At 39.4% G+C, this 21,758-nt stretch overlaps 1 non-coding gene across 1 annotated transcript; it reads right to left on the minus strand.

Moving 5' to 3' along the window:
• Positions 1-9,837: 9,837 nt before the first annotated feature.
• Positions 9,838-9,942, minus strand: LOC136337032 (U6 spliceosomal RNA). Its single transcript, XR_010731751.1, has one exon. It is a non-coding gene; the product is annotated as a U6 spliceosomal RNA (small nuclear RNA).
• Positions 9,943-21,758: the final 11,816 nt, after the last annotated feature.

Consider the following 21,758-nt stretch of genomic DNA (forward strand, 5'->3'; position numbering starts at 1 on the left):
CGGAGAGAGAGGAGAAGCATCAATCATCAGTTTTTCATTGTGACACCTTAGTTGTTCATTGATTGCTTTCTCATATGTGCCTTGACCGTGGGCCTTCAGCAGACCGAGTAACCCCTTGTTCAAGCCAGTGACCTTGGGCTCAAGCTGGTACGCCTTGCTCAAACCAGATGAGTCTGCTCTCAACCTGGTCTCGAACCTGGGTCCTCCGCATCCCAGTCCCACGCTCTATCCACTGCGCCACCACCTGGTCAGGCAAAATACAAAATATCATTTAAAAAAAAACATTTTATAAAATAAAATAAAATGTTAACATGTCCAGGATATCCAGTGAATACAGCTATTTTTCATTTTAAATCAATACTTGAACTTGATTAGACTCGACACAGAACTTTATTGCATAGCAATATACATTTCACAGAGGCTTAAAGTTAAACATTTCATCTAACAACTTAGTTATATTTTATGTGACACTTGGAATCACTGCTATTGATTCTCGATTACATGAATATCAATATTTATGCTGCCATAAACAATGTTTATAGCACTGTAATTGATAAGACTATTAGTGCTACCAACTTGTAGGACCTGCAATTATATTACTATAAATGTAATTTATAGTTATAGTAATAGTATCTAACTTTCAGCTGAGAGCTTGAATCCATAAAGCAGTAATGTTTTTCATACCAAAAGTGGTAACGGATGTAATTTTTAAAGAGAATTTGTTTAATTGGTATAAATAGTAAATTTGTTTTTTTCTCCCTCTATGGATACGATCAGCTTAATTTTTTGTGATTGTTGTTGTTACTCATTTTTTCTAAATTATTTTCAAGATTGTCCAGGAATTAGTTGATAAAAATATAAAAGCTAATGGATTTTTTAATAAATTCACTCCTTGAGTTTTCCTATATTTTTACCTAGACTATATTTAATAAATCTGTAATAGACAATGTTTTAGGATTCCCCTTGGATCAATTGTAATGTAATGAGATAAATTGCCAACTTCTGATTGGGTATTGAAAATCTTTTCTTTTTTAAAAAATTTTGGTTTTTTTATTTTTATTTTAGAGTATTGGGTGCTATTTTCAGGAAATAATAATATCCACAAGAAAAGAAGGAAAATGCATATTTTTTAAAGTCCCTCCCTCAGTTTATAGGAGCCATCCTACTGTGAGTTAAATTTATACTATGATTTTGATAAAACAAGCATTTGAAAAAAGTGAATGAAACCTTAGATTTTTTTAGAAGTCTAAATAACAGCCTATCTTCCTTTATGGGAATCTTTCTTTGACTTCTTTCTCCCATTCCATCCACCCAACTCCACAAAATACTGACCTGAAAATTAAAAGCAGTCCCTGAGTTGTTTCTCTCCAAAAGCTGCTTGAAATATTTTACTTTGCTATGTGTTTGAGTCACTTGATGAAGAAAAAGCACACTTACCTCTCCCCCCAAAAGATACGTTTTTCCCCCTTGAACTGATATTCCTGATAATATAACTTTTTTTTTAAAGTATATGACTGAATTTTTTATGGACCAAAATAATGAGATTTTAAAATAATCAGATGTGATGTGATATATATATATAAAATTGTATCTATATAAATCTGTATTTTCATTGTATTACTTATTCAGTAGTTGAGCCATGGTTTTACTGATTCAAGGTATAGATGTCCTGACCTCAAAATAAATTTATATGCAGAAAATTATATGTATTTTAACATCATTTGAAAATCTTTGGCCCTGTCTGATTGGCTCAGCAGTAGAGCATCTGCCTTGCATGTGGAAGTCCCAGGTTAGATTCCTTGTCAGAGCACACAAGAGAAGTGACCATCTGATTCTCCACTCCTTCCCCTTCTCCTCCCCTTCTCTCTCTCTCTCTCTCTCTCTCTGTCTCTCTGTCTCCCCCTCCTGCAGCCATGGCTCATTCAAGCAAGTGTCCCTAGGCACTTGAGGATGGCACCATGGCTATGCCTCAGCTGCTAAAATAGCTTAGTTGCCAAGCAATGGCCCCAGATGGGCAGAACATTGCCCCATAGGGGGTTTGCTGGGTGGATCCCTGTTGGGGCTCATGTGTCTGTCTCTTTGCCTCCCTGCCTTCTCAGTAATAATAATAAAAATATATTTCATTGTTCTTTTAATTTGATAATATCATCACCATGAGTTTAGTTTTAAGGATAAAGATTCAGCTCTATAACAAAACAGTGGTGAGGTTACTCAGGAAAAGTACTGTAACCAATAAAATTAGTGTTAAAGTCACTTTTTGGTTTGGTTTCATTTTAAAATTCTAATTTGTTGAAATTTAGAATCAAGGAGCGAGAGTGAGTGAAAGTGTTCAGAATGTAGTCTAATTACAGCATAAAAATTAAAGATAAATTCAATAAAGTTTATTTTGCGGAATGCCTCCCCAAAAAAGGTTGCTAGCGAGATTGAAGGATACAGTACATAAGTTAAATAAAATAAATGTTTCCAAGAGATAGCAAAGAACGAAACAAAGTGAAGAGCCTGAGACTGTCTGTTACCCTAAATTTATGAAGGGAGGGTCCATTAATTTCAAAGAAGGGGATTCATACACTACTTAATAGGATATCACATGGAGTTTCATTCCACTTACTGTATGTTCCTAAAGGTGAAAACAGCAGGAAAATAAAATTACAGCTTCTTTTGTATAAAACTTTAATCATTTTATATATGACAACCTTATGCTTAATGTTTCTCAAATACTCTTCATAAAACATTATTTAGCGAAAGCATACTCTCCCACTGAGCATATTGCTGCTTTCAATGGCTGTGCTAATCTAGTTTGAATATATGCAGCATTTAATCTTAATTATGATGCTGAAGTCTATACAACGTTAATTATTCATTTCACATGCTCCCTCCACTTTATTGTAACTCCTAATTTGCTTAACAAAATGTAGCATTTAATTAGAACTGTGGAACTGTTGAGGCAAGGTGGGGTTTGGGTGTCTGTGGTGTGAGTGGGGGGGCTCAAGCTTTCTAGTTATTTGAAAATATATATGGGGAGGGCAAGAGTTGGAATCAGAAGAGTCAAAGTTGTTTAATTCAAAAGATAAAATCTCTTAGTGGTCCACTTCTCTTACCTGTTTCACAGTTTCTTATAATGTAAAAAGAAAATGAAAAAAAATACCTCGTTGTTTTAATTATGTGTGATAGTTGAATCATGGTTACTGTCTATTAAATATTAGCTGAAAAACACACATATACACAAATACACAAAGAAAATCAGATAATCAGGTTATTTTAACCTACATGATAATCAACTGAAATGTGTTATTCTTTAGTAATTAACATTTTTTTATTAAATTTTAAAAATGCAACAATAAAACTGTATAAAAATATTTCTAAGAAAACTTGAATGAGGGATTAATAATTATTTAAAATTCAAATGCTTGGTATTTTCCAATGCTTCCCTAATTTCTGTTACTTACAGATTTTAATATTGCTTCCATAATAATTTTAATACACTTATTAAACTAAGATTTTAAGTAGTTACTTTAATATTTTTAAATTTAAAAGTATTTCTAAAACTTTATATTCCTGCTTTAAAAGAAAATCATTATTTTGAAGTATAAATAAATAGAAAACTACAAAAATATGTTATACCTGTTGACATACAACCACTAGAGGACCCATTTTATATATTTTTAAATAATTTTCACACCAACTCAGAAGTCTAGGAATTAAGTCAGTTAATCCTAAATAACATTTTAGTTAAGCTATTCACAAATGTAAGTGATCTTAAATGTTTTTATATACATATTCTTTAAAATTAGAGAAAGGTCATTTAAAACCTCCTTAAAATTATACAGATCCCTACTGCTAATTTCAGATGCTAAAATTTTGTATCCAAAATGAAGTTACAGTTGTGACTTTGTGTTATAAAATTTTAAATTAATTAATTGAATTCCAACAGCTATTATTTTCCAAGAAGATGCTAATATATTTCTTCACCATAAAAGAAAAATCTAGATTGGCTTATGATAAATAAAAATTCATAATAAGCTAATTATCCTTATGCTGCTCTTTCATTTCAAATTTTTTGGCAAATAAAGTAGCAAAAACAATTAGTTTTGTCCCTGAAAGGAAAATAATTTACATTTTATTCCTCTGGCTTGGGTAGTTATATCAGCTCCCTTTAATGATCCTCAAATTCTTACAGCATACAGTTTTATTTGCTTATTAAACTGCTTTTTAAAAATAAAATCAAGTGTAATTGTTTATACTCTTTATTCCTCTTCTGATGTATGTGAGGATAATAACAACTACAATGTATTGACCTATCTCTTACTTTTTACAACCATACCATAAGGGAGCTTTTATGATTATTTCCATTTTACAAATGAAGACCCTAAATGTTTTAGAGACATCAGTGACTTTTCGAAGATGACCTGAGATTTCCACTCAAGTTTCCCTTAGAGCCTGTGTTTTCTCCCTACTCTAACCAACATTCTCCCACTCGAGTCAAATGCCATATTTAATAGGGCACTCTTCCAACCAATTTACCATTCCCATGTTCAGTCAGCTTGGGCACCCTTCTATCCATTTATTCATGATAGAAACTTACTTTTGAATCAAAAGAATGATTGGGTTAAAATAATTGACCATGAGTATTGCTACTGTTTGATAAAAATTCCAACAATGGGAAAGAATTCATGCGAGAGGAGAGAGGGTAAATGTTATATTCTAGTATGAGGATAGAATGCATATTCACATTTTAAGATTTTGTTTTCTGACTAACAGCAGAAAGACTTGCCTCCTCCTTTTCTGCTGAAATAAATCAAATAAGACATGAGTGGCAGTATGCTATATGTTACAGTCTTTGCAGTGGGGGTGGGGGGGCTCTCTGTCTTTCATTCTCATCTCTGCTGCTTACCAGCATTTGGGAAGTTTATACAACCTCTTCTTGCCTTCATTTCTTCATCCGTAAAATGGATATAATAGTTGTGTTTTATCTTGCAGGATTACATATGGATTAAATTATTATTCTATGAAAAGCATTAAAAACTAACTGGAACATTGCACCATCTCTATGTACTTGCTTTTACTTTTGTTAAAAATGTGTGCCTTAGTGTTTACAATAACTATGCAATGGTTAAGGATGTTGAGGGGGCATTATCCAAACTGGCTTTTTAGATGTACCCAAATCTCCTAGATAATCACAAAACCTCTATATATGTTGTCTTCTTTATAAGTTGAATAAACCCAAACTCACTTAAAACTTAAGAGTCCCGGAATGAAGCACAAAGGATGAGAACTATCCTCACTCACATTCCCATCTGTGTTGCCAGGTGTGCTACTCATCTCCGAACTTTGTCTTTGAAAGAGAAGAGAGGCCCTTTCACACTCTTGTTTATAATCTGCTCATCATGAGTGTTTCACCCAGGACTCATCAGCTTCTCTATCTCCTTAATAACTGTTCAGTTTGTTTCTGCTTCTTCCACTGAGTCCAGGTCAAAGAGCTAGGGAGGGAGGATAGTGGACTACCTTCTAATCTTGAGATGTTTTATTGCTGACTACTTGAAACCAATTTCCTTTTTCTTTTCTTTTCTTTTCTTTTCTTTTTTTTTTTAACTTTGCATCCTGGGGAATTCCCAGAGATTGTGAAGTTCTGTGGAGCCTTCCGAAAAAAGTAAACCAGCCTACCCCTCTGTCCTTCTCTTTGAAATGAAAAGCTTTAGCTTTTTTGGTCTGAATCGAGTTCTATTCACTATCTCCCCATCGCACTAAGCTGCTTCTGAAGTCGGCCCCCATGCGGTTCTGAGTCCTAAAGCCACGCTGGCCACTTTCTGTTTTGTATTGCTTTTCATGCCTTCCCTTTCAACTCCTGGCTTTGCCATTCTGTTGAGGTATCAACCGGGATGCCGGGCTGTGTCTGATGTTTTCTCAGGTGACCTCCCTGTCCGTGTGGACCCTGCCTCTTTTTACTTTTTCTCTGTTGTGTTGCCGCGCGGACTATCTGGTAGAGAGATTAGCAATTGTTTGCAATAGAATGCTTTGCTGTGTGTTGCGGCATTTCAGGGGAAATCAGGAAAATTATCCTTTAAAAGTCACAGATTAATGTTTTATCTCATGTTATCCTTATAATCATTCTTCTATGCGCAATCTCAATTATTCCCCCCCTCCCCCGTCTTTTATATAAAGAGAAATAGCTTACCTGTGATCACACATTATGTGACAGAGTCAGGATTGTACTTCGTTTTTTGGAAATGTCAAAGCCTGCGTTCTGTCTGCCACGTGGTAATGCTTCTTTAATGTTTGTTGTCCTAGTTCGTTTCGCCCTCACTTACTATCAACACAGCAGTCTTCACCTACTGCATGCTCCCTATGTCGTGTTGTGGTTCTTACAGAACGCGGTTAAATAGCTCAAATTGAAAGGCTTTTAATGAGTTCGTGATGAATGCATCTAAAAATAATTATATATTTAATTTATGGTGGTAGAGCTAGGCCTTGATATATTGAGGGTCTAGATGATCATTCACTCACCCAACGTATGCATATTAAATGTCTACATGATTCCAGATGCTGGAATTAGGTTAATGACTCAAACAGTAAGTCTTGGTTTTAATGAGTCTAACATTCTAGTGATGGACCCAGATGATACACAAACAAATGAATAATAGCTATATTTGTATCCCTACGTAGCATGTCACGGGAAGTGCTTTGATGAAGTGGGATATGAGTTTGTCATTTGAAACAGTGTTAGATGATGGCTGGCCACTTTTATGCACACTGTGTGAGACTACAATATGGAAAATAATTTTGACTTGAATACATCACTCTATAGAAACAGAATAACTGAGAATGACTATATAGAGAGAAGCCTTTTGCGAGCCACTGAACGATAGTGCTGTAGCAGTTAGGGATGTGGGCTGCAGCGCTGGCAGATTCTGTTCCACCTTTTTGGAGCTAAGTGTGCTTGCCCGGGAACATACCGCCATGAATCTTATTTTCCTCACCAAGAAAATGGGGTGACTGAGCCCCTGCAGGGCTGCTGTAATAATTAAGAGAAATGATTATTTTTCTATGAAGTGTTTTACATTGTTCTTGCCATATAGTAAGTTTCGTGGGAGGCAGCAGTGTTCATGGCAGGGGTGGTAATAGTAGTGGGAATTATTGTTGTTATTAATGTAGCTATGGAGAATCACTGAGCATTTATTTCTATGCTTTAGTGTCTTCACATGCGTTTCTTCTTCCTCCTTCCCCCCAACTCCTCGCTGATGTAGGAAGTGTAAATAATATATGTGAAGCACTTTGACTGCATGCAGACAATTCTTTTTTCTATTGTTATGTGAGGTGTTGGAAAGAAAAACTAATTCTGGAGGTTTTTCTAAGAGCTGAATTTCCGTTTTACTATTCAGTGGGAGTTCTTGCTTAGAGATGTTTTGCAAAGCTGGTCCTAACTTCTTTAACTTGCATTTGAATAGCTGCCAAAGGCCAACACTAGAGAGGAGGCACTTTTTTTTTTTTTTTTTTTTTTTTTTTTACAGAGACAGAGAGAGAGTCAGAGAGAGGGATAGATAGGGACAGACAGACAGGAACGGAGAAAGATGAGAAGCATCAATCATTAGTTTTTTGTTGTGACACCTTAGTTATTTATTGATTGCTTTCTCATATGTGCCTTGACCGTGAGCCTTCAGCAGACCGAGTAACCCCTTGCTCAAGCCAGCGACCTTGGGTCCAAGCTGGTGAGCTTTTTTTGCTCAAACCAGATTAGCTGGTGACCTTGGGGTCTCGAACCTAGGTCCTCCGTATCCCAGTCCGACGCTCTATCCACTGCACCACCACCTGGTCAGGCGAGGAGGCACTTCGTACAACGTGGGTACCCCAGGCAGTGCACCCTGCTACTACCCTGGGCTTTGCTCAGACCCCGCCCCAGAGGCACCTGAGCACCACTTGACACCTGCAGCAAGGATGCTGGGAACTCTCACGAGCCAGCTGCCTCCTGAGCTAACAAAACAACAATGGGCAGCTGTGCTCAACTCGTGCACTGGACGCAGGCCCTTTCCCCACGCAGATAGGTTTGCCATATACAAGCTTTCGGTTGATTTTTGTGCAGGTTTAAGATGTTCCTCCTCCCTTTTTTATTATTGTGGTAAGAACACTTCACGTGAGATGTACCCACTTATCAGACTTTGAAGTGCGCACTACAGTACTGTTTTCTACGGGTACAGTATTGAGCAGCAGATCTTAATAACTCAGTCATCTTGCATGACTGAATCATTAGCGCCATTGAACACCTCCCTATGTTCCCTTCCCCAGCCCCTGGCAACCACAGTTCAAACCTCCCCTTCTATGTGGTCACCGCTCTTCAATACCTCATATTACTGGAATCGCGTAGCATCTGTCCTTCTCTTGTCTGGCTTATTTCACTTATTATGATGCCCCCAAAGTTCATCCGTGTTGTCACAAACAGAAAGATTTGCTATTTTTTTTAAATGTATTTTTAGAAAGGTGCTTATGTTATATTATGTCCCACCTGTGCTTGTTCAGTTTTCCTCTAACGCTCCTTGAAAACAGTATTTAGGCCCTAACTGGTAGGCTAAGTAGTAGAGCGGCGACCCAGTGTGTGGATGTCCTGGGTTCGATCCCTGGTCAGGGCGCACAGGAGAAGTGACTATCTGCTTCTCTTCCCCTCCCCTCCCTCCCCCTCTTCTGTCTTTATCTCTCCCCTCCTGCGGCTAAGGCTCAGTTGATTTTAGGGACCCAGGTGCTGAGAATGGTCCCTTGAGCTTCTGCCTTAGGCACTAAATATAGCTTGGTTATGAGCATCAGTCCTAAATGGACAGAGCATCGGCCCTAGATGGGGGGTTGCTGGGTGGATCCTGGTTGGAGAGCATACAGCAGTCTGTTTCTCTATCTCCCCTCCTTTCATTAAAAAAAGAGAAAATATTGAAAAAGTATTTACTTATGTATTTGTTATTATCACCTCTGTGTTTCTCCTCTAGTGTGCCTTATTGTTAGTTAACTCTGTAACTGTTCATGGTTACCTGACCGGCCAGGTATCCTGTGACCATTCTCTGTTAACTAGCTAACTACAAATATAATTTGGGACACAAAACGTCTCATGATTAGAGTGAGAACAATATTATCTTACTTAGGCTTTTACCCAAAAAGATTGTAAAATATTTGTCTAATAATAAGTATGTCCCAGCACTCCAATTACAATATAAAACCGCATTAAAGTATGTTGAAGCAAGGGAAGAAAGTAGCTGTGAACCAAATCTCTCCCCCTCTCTCTAATGTAAAATTAAAACCTTTCAACAATCGAGGAGATAGGGAGGGAGGGACAATTAGGTAAGATTTAAACATACTTGAAAAAGATAGTCTGGCACTTTGTGGCTTTGTGAAGAAACAGTAGTAGAATTCCTCTTATTCCAACTGAAAGCGAGAGGTAATATCCACAGACCTGATTCAAATTCTGTTTTTTGTTTGTTTCTGAGTTACTGAGAAAGTGCTCAGTGGGAGGCATTCCGAGACCCACAGTTCAATATTACCAGGTGCACAGGAACTGATATTGTGCCGCAGCTTCTACTTAGTGGCTTACGTGGTGGGGACAGATCATGTTAACTTCACAGGGCTATGGTTCTAAGATAGGGTTAGAGATGTGGGCATCACACTGGATCAAAATAGGCATGCTGTACAATTGATATGCTTGATAATTTTGGAGGTATGTGAGTGAGCCCAGGGAAGGGCATCTGACTCACTAGAAAGTAAAAAAAAGTAGTCTCCAGAAACTGCCAAGTTGAAAAGCAATGTCTGATTTTTACATGTCATTGGAAGGAAAATATATGAGAAAAAATAATAATTCTTTTTATTCAAAAAAATATGAAACACTTCACGAATTTGCCTTCCTTGCATGGGGGGAGTATGTTATTCTTCTCTGCATTGTTCCAATTTTAGTATCTGTGCCACCAAAGTGAGCACTAAGAATTCTTGAAGTTATTCCTGCTACTATATTAAAAGAAAAATTTTACGTTATTGTAATAAAACATACATCCAATATTTTTGTACATATAAAAGTGCCGGTCAGGGGCATAGAATGCAAAAGGATGGATATGTTCACCAGTGCTCTCTGAGATTCAAGTCACAGAAAGCTACTAGCTCTTGCTAACACAAAGAGAGGGAGCTTACCAAGAAATACAAAGCTAGCTAATAGAATCGGCGTGGAAGAAGGGCACCTCTACCTTGGGCGGGACAGAGATGGAGACCTGGGAAGGGTTCAGCCTCCAACACCATGGCACTCAGACACCTTAAAGCTGCGTGCTCTTCCATCTCCCCTGGGTCCTTTCTCTGCTTTCTGCCTCGCACTTTTGTAGGCAAAAGTCCTCAGACCCCACAATGGCAAATAGCGTGCCTTTCATTCATGAGGACAGTAGATCTGGGCTGCTTCTCCACGTCCAATTCCAACTATGAAAGAGCAAATATAAATGGTCCAGTCTGGGCCGCCAAGTATCTGTTTCTGGACCAGTAGGGCGTTACCAGGAAGCAGGGTCATGTCATAAAAATATGGTTGCTGGGACCTCGTTTATATATGAGAGTGCAAATCCCACACACACAGGGCAAAAGCCTTGTCTGGAAGAACGCTCTGAAGATGTCTACAACAAAAGAGGCTCATTCCTACCTGAGACAACACTGACACAGAGTCTGAGTGATAGCTTTCCTTTTGAAATAGTCATAGAAATAATTAAGGCGGAGAGGAAAGAAAGGCTACTGGATACTGTTGTGTTAAAATAAAGTAATATTTAAAATAGTTCCTGCTTAAAAATTTGATTTAAAGCAGAATGTCTGGCCCTGGCCTGTTGGCTCAGTGGTAGAGCGTCGGCCTGGCGTGCAGAAGTCCTGGGTTTGATTCCTGGCCAGGGCACACAGGAGAAGCCCCCATCTGCTTCTCCACCCCTCCTCCTCTCCTTCCTCTCTGTCTCTCTCTTCCCCTCCCACAGCGAGGCTCCATTGGAGCAAAGATGGCCCGGGCACTGGGGATGGCTCCTTGGCCTCTGCCCCAGGTGCTGGAGTGGCTCTGGTCGTTACAGAGTGATGCCCCAGAGGGACAGAGCATCGCCCCCTGGTGGGCAGAGCGTCGCCCCCTGGTGGGCGTGCCGGGTGGATCCCGGTCGGGCGCATGCGGGAGTCTGTCTGTCTCCCCATTTCCAGCTTCAGAAAAAAAAAAAAAATTAAAAAAAAAATAAATAAATAAAGCAGAATGTCATTACAAATGGATTCCCTTTGAGATGACTTCTAAGTATCTAATAAGGTTGTTCTCTCTCTCAACTGTATGAATGACAATAAACCTGTGGTTTGGGCATTTCTTAGAAATACAGTTAGTGGTGTCACTAGGAAATGGGTTTTAAAGTCAGGGATCACTAACTAGTGTTGACTATACCTGACTATACCAATTAGCTATCTTTTTTTTTTTTTTTTTTTTTAACCTATACCTGGAAAATTGTTCAAAAATTTAAACCAGAATGTTCAACTTCTATTAAAATGAATAGTCAGTTCAGATAAATGTACAATATATAATGATGAAAATGGCATTTGTAAGTGTAACTATCACATTACTGTTTTTCTAAAAGAAAAAAATAAGAAACTGTCAGACTTAGGGTGGTTTCGAAGATAAAAAATTCAAAATTTTAAATGAGAAGTTATTACTGTACAGCTCTTTGGTCATGATTTTACTAATTAACTTATCAGTGTTATTAATGATGATATCTAATTGAATTCCATCTCCTGTGTGTTATTTTCTCTTGCTTGCTCATATTTTCTCACTTCAAAAGATTTAAATTAAAATATACATGTATTATTGATTTCTAAAGTGAATTTTTTAAATGTATTATTTAGAAGTCCCATAGAAGTTTCTTCATAATGAATCAGAATTCAACTTGAAAAAAAAAAATCGAGCCCTGGCCGGTTGGCTCAGCGGTAGAGCGTCGGCCTAGCGTGCAGAGGACCCGGGTTCGATTCCCGGCCAGGGCACATAGGAGAAGCGCCCATTTGCTTCTCCACCCCTCCGCCACGCTTTCCTCTCTGTCTCTCTCTTCCCCTCCCGCAGCCAAGGCTCCATTGGAGCAAAGATGGCCCGGGCGCTGGGCATGGCTCTGTGGCCTCTGCCTCAGGCGCTAGAGTGGCTCTGGTCGCGATATGGCGACGCCCAGGATGGGCAGAGCATCGCCCCCTGGGGGGCAGAGCACTGCCCCTGGTGGGCGTGCCGGGTGGATCCCGGTCGGGCGCATGCGGGAGTCTGTCTGACTGTCTCTCCCTGTTTCCAGCTTCAGAAAAATGAAAAAAAAAAAAAAAAAAAGAAGTAAAAAAAAAAGAAAAAAAAATCAGTGATTAAAATAGCACATACTTTTTGGTCTCTGACATACGATACTCATTTTGATTTTCAAATTGGTATAACTAGTTCACTGTACCCTTTCATATAAGTGAATAATAGGAAACTATGGAGATGAATTAGCAATTATGGCCAATGGCTTCAAGGCCTTCAAGTAAAAGATATTTAATAATTATCAATATCTGGTTATCACATGTTTTTGTTTTAAATCTAGCTATAGGCTATCACAAACCTAACATCCTACACTCCTATCTTTTTTATTCATGGAAGGTACTAGGCAGAATTTAGTAGGGAGAAAAGTTAAATAGTTTATTTACATGTTATCATGTATTCTGGGGTAGTGTGTTTTCAACAGTTATAAGGCTTTTTAAAGTTATTCTGGTTAATGCCGGGTTAAATAATAAGGTTTCAAGTTTGTCAAATATTTTTCTGAACTCTTAATTTTAAAAAATATATTAATAGTTATCTAATGGTTATCTTAATTAAAGGGGAAGGAAATCTTAATGTCATAATACGGCCAGTAGTTATATGTTAAATAATTCATTTTTTGCAGATATAAAAAGTTTAAGTATCTGAAAGATCTGCCTCAGATTAACTCTCTCCCTGGCAATAGAGAACTGAGCAATTATATTGATTAATTGATAAAACATAGTTCCTGAAATTTTGAAATATATATTTTTAAAAGTTTTATATTTTCTTTGGAAGTTTTATAAAGACAGTTTATTTCAACTTGCATTTTGTACCTTATTTAGTTAACACTATAGAATTAACATCTTGTAGAATATTCATTTAAAATAAATTAAAAGTATCTATGGTAATGGTACAAAAACTAAAAAAAAAAAAAAATGTAAAAGAATCAATGACCGATACTACATATGACTTGTGTTAGATTGGTTATATTACAGTTTTTTAGGAAAATTACTGTAACTGACTTTTCTTATTCTCAACAAGAATATAATTGTTCTCCTAGATATATGGACTTTAAGGAAAAGATTCTTTATATGAAATATAATAGTCTTTCAAAGATAGAAATATGTAAGTTTTTATTGATATTTATAAAGTAATTGTTTTGTAACTGACACTCAAGTTCTGAGAATAAAAGTAGACCAGTTGCAATCCTTCATCTTGAAAACAGATGTCCTGGGCAATGCCTCATCCTGCCAAATGGCTTCCAAAATGGATATGCTAGAGATGATCACATTTTGTGTGATTCGTCAGCAAATAACCTGTTACACGACACTTTTAATTGTGCTTTTAAATTTAGTATAATATTAATGTACAGTCAGTTTAGATTGTAGTAGTAAGCATACTTAAGCCAAAAACTAGAGGAAGGTTGTGGTATGCATTATTATTCTACCAGAAGAGGAACCAGATTTTATTGACAAAGTGTCTTTGCCAAATACTCTGGATACTAAGTAAAAAATCCTCAGCCTTCTTATTTATAAGTAACAAAATGTTCAATATAATTTGGATAAAATATTCAAGTAACTGACTCTGTTTTTCATTTTGCTTCCTGAAGTTTGGCATCTTATAGACCAAGGGTCAGGAACCTTTTTGGCTGAGAGAGCCATGAACGCCACATATTTTAAAATGTAATTCCGTGAGAGTCATACAATATGTTTAACACTAAATACAAGTAAATGTGTGCATTTTATGTAAGACCAACACTTTTAAAGTACAATAAGTCTCTGAATTCTTTTTAATAACGTTGTTATGCTGTTGCTAACCAATGATGAATAAAGTACTTTTTACCATTAATGCGACTTCTGGTGCTGCATGGTTTTGCTGATGGCTTTGTAGTCTGGTTGATATCTGGTGAAGCTTCATGCAGGCGTTGAGACTTCCATCTATGAAATGTGATTGTAGGTTGATCTTAACGTTCTTTAGATGTGAGAAAGACTGCTCACATACATACATAAAGCCAAACATTGTCAGTACAGCAATACTCACACGCTGCAGTGTGTGGTATGTGATGGGAAGCATGTTCCAAGTTTTGACAATCAGCTGGTCCGCGGTTGAAGTTTTTTCATTTCTCCCCAATTGTGTTTGCTCGCCAACTCTGCTTAGTGTCATGCAAGTCTTTCCAAATCTTCATTCAGTGACTTGAACTTATTCACCCACATTTCTAAGGCCTTCAGGTCAGCAGCTTACAGCTCAAAATCTCTGATGGGGACACTGGGGATGTAACTTAGGTTGGCGCTGTCCACTGCACACTCATGTGGATGGGTGATTAACTTAAAAAGACGAGTGCGCTCACAAAATTCTCCAAAGCGTGCTTTGAATGACTGCAGGAGATTAGATGTGAAGCCTGCTAGCTGCTGGAGATCATGGTGTTGAGCAGGGTCACTTGCTGTGCATGCATCTTTAAACTCTCCCAGTTTTTCAAAGGGTAGTAAACAACCTGTTTCAATGTTGGCGATGAAGAGTTCCAGTTTGTTTTCAAATGCAAACACTGCCTGTTGAAGGGATAAGACTGTATTTCTAACGCCTTGCATTTTCACATTGAGCTGGTTCAGATGTTCAGTCATGTCCACGAGATAGTAGAACTTCAGGAGTCACTCACTGTTAGCTAACTCAGGATGCTCGACATTTTTCATTTCAAGAAAAGTCTGGATTTCGCTCAGACAAGCTGTGAAACGGCTGAGCACCTTCCCTCCTGACAACCAACACACATTGCTGTGCAGAAGCAGACCAGGATAATTATTCCCAACTTCATCCAGCAGTGTTTTGTTTTATTTTATTTTATTTTATTTTATTTTATTTTATTTTTTTATTTTCATTTTTCCGAAGCTGGAAATGGGGAGGCAGTCAGACAGACTCCCGCATGCGCCCGACCGGGATCCACCCGGCATGCCCACCAGGAGCGACGCTCTGCCCACCAGGGGGCGATGCTCTGCCCATCTGGGGCATCGCTCTGCCACAATCAGAGCCATTCTAGCGCCTGAGGCAGAGGCCACAGAGCCATCCCCAGCGCCCGGGGCCATCTTTGCTCCAATGGAGCCTCGGCTGTGGGAGGGGAAGAGAGAGACAGAGAGGAAGGAGAGGGGGAGGGGTGGAGAAGCAGATGGGCGCTTCTCCTGTGTGCCCTGGCCAGGAATCAAACCCAGGACTCCTACACGCCAGGCCGATGCTCTACCGCTGAGCCAACCAGCCAGGGCCACCAGCAGTGTTTTAAACTGGCGATCATTTAAAGCTCGGGCAACAATAAAGTTGACCACCCAAATGACCAGCAACTTCACCTCACCAAGCTGCTCGCCAGCACAAAGCACCTCCTGATGTAGGATGCAGTGAAAACTTAGGATGGGTCTCTTTTCATGTTCATGAAGAAGCGCTACGAATCCTCTGTTCTTCCCCACCATGCACGGAGCACCATCAGTGCACACTGAAATAAGTTTGTCCATTGGTAAATGTTTATCTTTAGCAAACTCAGTGAAAGACTTGAATAAATCCTCCCCTCTTGTTGTCTCTTTCATAGGCAAAACAGCAAGACTTTCCTCACGTAGTGTGTCACTGACAGCATACCTTGCAATCACGCTGAACTGGGATAATTGGCTTACGTCTCTTGACTCATCCGAAACGAGAGAAAAGAATGGTGCTGCATTTATGTCCTTCATTTGTGTTGCCTCAGTTTGATTTGCCATGATGATGGTATGATCGTGAACAGTTCTTGCTGATTCATTTGAATATCTTGTCTTTATCCGAAAAGTCATCAAAAAGTTCATTGGCAACATCAAACATGAATGTTTTTGCATACTCCCCATCTGTGAATGGCTTTCCATTTCTCACAATTGCTAAAGCACCAGCAAAGCTAGCCGAATTCCAGTCACCTTGTTGGGTCCAAACATGGAGTTGCTGCTGACTAGCTTGCACTCTGCACAGTCGCTCTTGACATGCTTTCTTCCTGCTGTCCCCTGCTGGATATTTCGATGCAAATGTAGTATGGTGTGTGTCAAAGTGCCACTTTATATTTGACCGTTTCATCAATGTAATCTTATCATTGCATATTAGACACACTGCAGAACCTGCTCTCTCCACAAAGATGAATTCCTCTGTTCATTCCTGCTGAAAAGTATGATACTCCTCAACTTTTTTTCTTTTAGCCATCTTCCTCGTCAAAAGGGTTTCTGCAATTAGCTAGCTGACTACTTGATTAAAAGGGGAGAAGTTTACTTCCTGATCTGACAACAACATGTATGTTACACATTATCCAATAAAAATTTGGTGGTGTCCCGGAGGACAGCTGTGATTGGCTCCAGCCACCCGCAACCATGAACATGAGCAGTAGGAAATGAATGGATTGTAATACATGAGAATGTTTTATATTTTTAATGTTATTTTCTTTTATCAAAGATTTGTCTGTGAGCCAGATGCAGCCATCAGAAGAGCCACATCTGGCTCGCGAGCCATAGGTTCCTGACCCCTGGTTTATAGGATAAAAGTGCAAACAGCCTCCAAGGTAACAGCATATTTCACAGCTCTTAAAATATACTTTCGCCTCCTTCTGTCCCAGGGATGTTTTCGTGACCCAGTGAATTCCTGGTGTTCCCAAAGCCATCGAGTATTCCTCCCCAGCTCTGTTATCTCCCCTCTCTACACCCTCCCTATTTAGAGGAATAACTTCTTCCCTTGTCTTCTGTAGAACAGCTCCCTGCATCACTTCCTGCTAGCTATGGGATCTCTGTTCCTCAGTTTCCTCGCCTGTAAAATGGAGAAGGTACCGGTCTTCTTTGGTTGTTAGAAGGATTAAATATGTAAAGCCTTTCAAATTGTACCTGGTCAATTCTGTAGTTACTGTTACCTTTGTCAGCTCTGTGTAACTCCAGATGCTTTGATGTTAGTGGGTTCAATACACATTAATGCCTAGTTATGAAAAATGCAACTGTGGCAATAACTAGGGTTGTGAGAAGCCTGCCAGAGCTGGGACTTCAGGAGTGTGAGCAAGGCATCCATGAGCTGTGGCAAGAGGGAGCATTCTGGAAGGAGGGACTAGAAGAAAAATACCCAGATAGGAGAAAATAAGTATGTCCGGATTGTAAAAGCGGAAGAAAAATGGCATGGTGATGAGAATCGGTCCAAGAGGGCAGAAAGGGCCAGGTCAGTCACAGCCCTGAGATCCTCTTGAGGATTCTGGATTTTATTCAGAAAACTTTGGTGTCAGTGGTCGAATTCCTTGGACAACAGACTGTGATGGAGTTTTGCGGGCAGGAAGTTGATTGCTGAGTGCTTTAGAGAATAACGCTAAAATCAGAGTGAGAATCCAGGGTTGGGCAGAGCGGAAGGGGTTGAAATCAAATGCAGTGGCCTCCAATGCCTCCCTCAGCCTTCCAGGGGAGCTCTGGGGCCGGGGTGGTTCTGGACATGGTCCGGCATTTAGGCGAGGGAGCAGGCCTTTATGAACCCATTCATCAACCAGCCATTGAGCAAAGGCTGTCCCTGGGTGTGGGCAATAGCTGTCTGCCCCGGGCAATTCCTAGAGAGAGGTACTGCCGATAGCTCTTCCCTTGACCTCAGCGGGTCAGATGGACACCTGCATCCTGAAGAAGTTCTGAGGGAAGTGAGTAGCACAGTGTCTCATGGAGTCCCTCGAAGGATTTACAACAGAAGATTCAATTCCCTGTTCATTCAGAAAATAGTCCTTGATTTCATACTGCACCTGAAAATCCCATGTGCAAGAAAGGCATAGAGTCAACCATCTAGACAAGACCACACTGGGCAGTGAGGACTTTAAGGACTGTGGAAATTCACTTCTGTGGGTTTCTATTATAAATACAGGTCAACTTCCTCTAGAGTCGCTAATGTAGGTGCACGAGAGGCTCATGGGACTTCCATAAGAGACCCAAGCAATTGTTGTTAAGCTGCCAACGACAAAGAAAATGAACAAGCTGTGAAGCACAGACCCCGCATTGAAAGTCTCGGGGGCAGACATTCTGAATCGCAGATACAGTTGCCTCAGGTCCTGCTTCTCACAGCAACAGCCTGCGTGAGCGCTAGGGGAAGTTTTGTACTTAGGGCTGCTTGACTATCCCCCCAAAGCAGCGGCAGCAACAATAGCCCCTATGGATTGGAGCCTATTCAGTGTCAGCTACTCCACTAATCACTCTTCATGATTTCTTTCTTTTTTGTGTATGTGTGTGACAGAGACAGAGGGAGTCAGAGAGAGGGACAGATAGACAGGAAGGAAGATGAGAAGCATCAATTCCTCATTGTGACAGCTTAGTTGTTCATTGATTGCTTTCTCATATGTGTCTTGATGGGGGGGGGGGGCTACAGCAGACCAAGTAATGTCTTGTTCTAGCCAGCAACCTTGGGCTCAAGCTGGTGAGCCTTGATCAAACCAGATGAGCCCACACTCAAGCTGGCAACCTCAGGGTCTCGAACCTGGGTTCTCCGCATCCTAGTCTGAGGCTCTATCCACTATACCACCGCCTGGTCAGGCTGTTCATGATTTCTAACCCTCACAGTAGTTTTTCAAGATGAGTGTTAACCATCCTCTATTAGAGATGAGAATGTGGAGAGCTAGAAGCATTGTTATAAAACCTTGTCAAGGAGACTTGACTTTGGAAGTTGAACACGCAATACAGTATACAGATGATATATTATAGAATTGTACACTTAAAACTATATCATTTTATTAACCAATGTCATCCCAATAAATTCAATAAAAATAATATAAAATAACTTATCAAAGCCAGATAGTGTATCAAATGCATAAATTCCAGGTTTTTATCACTGAAAATTGATAATCCACACTTTTCTCTCTATATATGTATACACACATATATATGAAATATGGTTTTTAAAGTGTGATCATTTTATAATTGTTATATATTTGGGAGTTGGAAAAATGGTCATTTTATAATTATATATAGTTTTTTTTCCATATATCACTCTTATGAAAAAATATAAACTACACAACTTGACTGATGGTGGTAACATCAGCCTTTCCAAATCTCTTCTTTGCAATATCACTCAGATGACACAACCTCTATCTCCAAGCCAAAAACGACAATATTAGTTAATGTGACAGTAGGATATATATTTAATAAAGTCACTTGTGTGCAGAAATATCTCCAAGTACAAAGACATTGGGATTAAACAAATTTGAGGAGTGATCGGTGAAATACTACTTCAAAGTTTTTTTTTTCTAAATAGAAGGGAGTTAAAACTTAAAAAAAAAAATTGAAAAGCAAGCTTCCTTTCAGTATTTTTCAGTCAAAAGTATTCTTAGTAAACAAGGGAGACCGTACATGAATCAGCTCAGTCTCGGCTAGAATTTTCTTTTAACAATAACCTGTATTTAATAAGCTGGTACCTAGAGTGTGTGCTGTGCTGCTTCAAAGTGATGACAAGACCACGAGGAAGATTCAAAGAGAAATGGTCATGGGGTCTGCATTGCTAGACCGAGGAAGGGAATTGTATCTGCATGCACACCGCCTCTTTTGTTCAGCCTCTCTAGGGAGAGGATTCACTTGATTTTCTATCACAACTCAAAGATTTTAATCCAAACTTCCTTTCAGCCGCAGAGATCAAAACCTCGAAATATTTCTGGCTTGTGGAAGAAAGAGACAATATATCTCATCGAAGAGAGGTAGAGTCCTACAGATTGTTCCAGAAAGGCTTTAACACTAAGCGGGGCTCAAAATATGACCGGAATAATTCTGAAGCAACAATTGTAAGGGATCGGTAGGGGGCGTGCCGGCACATCCAATCATTTTAGTGCTACTTGATGTTGATAATCACCTCTGTGTCCCTCTAATGTGCCTAGTGGATACATTCTTCAAAAGTGTTCACGGAGGACCGTTGCTCCTGAAAAAACTGTGTGACAGACAGTGGAATTAATACCATTATCAACACAGGCCGATCAAGGCGGATTCAACCTTACACGTCCCGAGAGGGGAGCTCGACTGCTCTCTGTTAGTGGTGTTTGTATTGCTTTGCCACGGCCCTCACGGCCCACGTTTCCCTCGCTGCCCACGCTGCCCCCCGCTGCCCCCGCGATAGATTTTGCTATTTCCATCGCTGGAATGAAGTTACGGAGGTCAGCTGCCGGTGCACCTGTTAATTAAATCTGCCATATGCTTACGGTTTGAAACTGTGTAATTAATTTGGGCCACATTCCGTTTCATTAACAAAATTCTGTTTTTTTGAAACGAAATACGTGTAAGAATATGGATGACTAAACCTTTCACACACGTTTTGAGACAGTCCTGCACGTGGCCTCAGATATTTACCAGAATAAGTATTAATTAATCAACCAGATTATTATCTAACCCTCATTTGTGGGAAAACACGTGCCTGAGAAATGGAAACCTTGGTTTGTGGGGACTGTGTCACTGAGAACGAGAAGCAAATGTCACATACTGGCACTGCTTTGTGAGGCAGAAACTGGATGGGTGATTTGGGCAAAAAGTACTTTCTGCTTCTAGCAAGAGGAAGAGGTAAACACGAAAACCACAGAAGTGGCAAGGGTTAGATTTCACATCCTCTCCAATCTAAAACTCTTTTATTCTCCCCCCAAATAGTGATTGAAGCCACCTGTTTTTGTCTTACCTTTCAGTTTCTAGTTTTTACATATGGTTTTTTTTAAGAGACATGATCATTTTTAATATTCACCAGTTATTTGTCATTGTTTTTGTAGGTGATTACCTTTTAGTATCATTTCAGGAACTAGAAGAAAGTTCTCTTAATGACTTCATTAAAGAGTTTTGCCATGGTTTCCCTGATGACTTAAAATCTTAACATAGCCTTTTACTTCAACTAGAGATGATTCCCGAAATGAACCTGCCCTAAATGACAAAACACACTAATTATGGTAATTAAAATGCATTTATGCTAAAGTGTAAATGACTGATAACTCTCTCATTAAAAGACGAATAAAACAGGGACAATAGCTGGCAGTGCCACGGGGTGGGGAATGGAGAGAAAGAACACTAAGGACCCAGAAGATAAATTTCAGAAGATAAATTTCACTTACTTCACAATCGTGCCTAAGGCAAACTCGAAGTAGTGCGTACTGCTCCTGAGTCATAATAATGGTTATGGAATTTGGAGCGATTCTCTGACAGTGCAATTTGGCTCAAAAACCTGAAAAATAGTCTTCATGTGAAGGGAGAGAGAGTCATTTGAGTTCTAATATTAATATTTCTTCCCTCTCTCTACATGAAAGACAAACGCAATTTAGCATAATGGATAATCTGCTCTTACAAATGTATTTTTCCTTCTGAGTCTTCTGCCAGTGGTCGCCCTTGCCTAGTTCTAGAATTATAGGAGGCTTCAGATATTCGACAGGGCCATCCGCTTGCACACTGTTATTTAGCCCACGATGTATTAAACCTACTTGTGTGAGCAGAGAGTGACACCGAGTACCCCCAACCCCATAGGTGTCTGTCATAAGCACAGCTTTGAGATTTTA

The sequence above is a fragment of the Saccopteryx bilineata genome, chromosome 4 (genome assembly GCF_036850765.1).
Source record: "Saccopteryx bilineata isolate mSacBil1 chromosome 4, mSacBil1_pri_phased_curated, whole genome shotgun sequence".
Classification (NCBI taxonomy): domain Eukaryota; kingdom Metazoa; phylum Chordata; class Mammalia; order Chiroptera; family Emballonuridae; genus Saccopteryx; species Saccopteryx bilineata.